Source organism: Peromyscus eremicus, chromosome 6 (assembly GCF_949786415.1).
Source record: "Peromyscus eremicus chromosome 6, PerEre_H2_v1, whole genome shotgun sequence".
In the NCBI taxonomy this organism is placed as follows: Eukaryota; Metazoa; Chordata; class Mammalia; order Rodentia; family Cricetidae; genus Peromyscus; species Peromyscus eremicus.
Genome location: NC_081421.1, coordinates 63,741,625 through 63,743,360, shown reverse-complemented (window position 1 = coordinate 63,743,360; position 1,736 = coordinate 63,741,625). Strand labels below are relative to the sequence as shown.

At 46.9% G+C, this 1,736-nt stretch overlaps 1 non-coding gene across 1 annotated transcript; it reads right to left on the bottom strand.

Moving 5' to 3' along the window:
* Positions 1-273: 273 nt before the first annotated feature.
* LOC131913948 (U4atac minor spliceosomal RNA) lies at positions 274-392 on the bottom strand. The gene has a single exon (XR_009380017.1). It is a non-coding gene; the product is annotated as a U4atac minor spliceosomal RNA (small nuclear RNA).
* Positions 393-1,736: the final 1,344 nt, after the last annotated feature.

Here is a 1,736-nt window from a genome sequence, read left to right as displayed (position 1 = left end):
TGCTGAGTAGGTAGAGCATGCTCCACAGCTGCTCCCACGACTGGAGGATCACTGTGCGATCACTGCCTAGTACTCTTAGGTCTGTGCACACGTGGGTCCGGATAAGATGCAGAAAGCCTGGCCCTGCTTCTTCCCACTGGCTGCCAGGTGAACCTGAGACACTGAACTCCAGAACTGGGAATAATTCCGGCCTTATATGTGATAAGACTGAAAATCTCATGAAACAAAACTTCAAAATATTGGCTCTCTGCACAAATTTTGCTCCAACTTTTTTTTTTTTCACCAAGGTAAAGCAGAGCTCTAACCGATGCAGGTGTGTTGTGAGGCGTTAGCAGTACTGCCCTCACTATGCGTTCATTGGACAGTAGCGCAACCCCCAAGAAAAGGATGGTTTGCTCCAACTTTTTTATGCTCGATCATCAGTGTTTTTGCCTTTTTTTTTTTTTTTTTTTGAAAAAATAAGTTGATGTGTTTGAGCATGTAGGCTGGTAACGAAATGCCTTAGATTTAAATATAAATGAGTGAATTTACAGACTAGAGAAAGCAAGGACTCATGATTCTAGAGGCTGAGCTATCCACAAGTAAGGGATAGTGAAGGCTTGCTCCTTTTCAGATGTCTTCATGGGGTGGGAGGGTAAACAAGCCCTTCGAGTGAAGAGGAGCCAGAGCTTCAGCACACACCCACGCCAGGAGCACACGAGTGTGCCAGGAGCACTCCAGTGTGCCAGGAGCACGCGAGTGTGCCAGGAGCACACGAGTGTGCCAGGAGCATGCGAGTGTGCCAGGCAAAGTGCCACTGCGATGTCTACAGCCTGCCTCTGCCACCTCCATTTAATTTCACTTCTTTCATCTGGAGTCTTGTCTCATTGAGACAACTGGCCTGGAACTCACAGAGATCCACCTGCCTCTGCCTCCCAAGTGTTGGGATTAAAGGCGTTACCACACCATGCCCAGCTCCCTTTTCTTTTGAAATGACATTTATTTGTTCATCTGGTGTGTTTTCGTGTGTGGCATCAGAGCACAGCTTGCTGGAGCTGGTTTTCTCTTCCCACCATCTGGATCCCTGACTCGGGTTTCGTGTCGAGCCCTGCCGGTCACCACTGAACCCCGTCCTGCTGTCTCCTAGACACCCCACGCCAACACAACACAAATCAAGTAAACATTTTTTACCAGATAATCTGTGTTTTGTTAAAATAAAGACAAAAGAAATTAGTCTTGCTAAAAACTATATAATTTATTGATGATATTTGTCTTTGTTGCTTATCCAGTCATTCTTGGTCCATTAAATAAGACCCAGCATGTATAATAATAATTCATCAGTTTTGATATGATGGTAACTTTATGCTGCTTGCTTGATAATTTCATCGTTATAAAAGCATATTTACCAAGGTCAACTTGTTCTGTTTAACCATTTGTAGCGTATTTATAGCATTAAGATGTGCAGAAGTCTAGCATGCAAATCCTCAAATGTGTGAGGCAGGTGCCTTCCAGTTTCGCTAAGGAGAAAGAAAGGAACACAGCTCAGAAGCAAGCCTCCACCAGCTGCTAGAGACTGCCTCCAGGACCGTCTCCCAGCAAGGTGCCAGACCCTGGAGAAGCGGACTCCTGACCCCGCCCACTCTTTTCCCGGGACGATGGGCCCTGCTGGAGAATCCTGGGCCTGCCAACAGAGGGCGGTCTTGCTCCATGGCCCCAAGCACAGCTGTCCACACTTCACCAGGCCGACCCTAGGAACA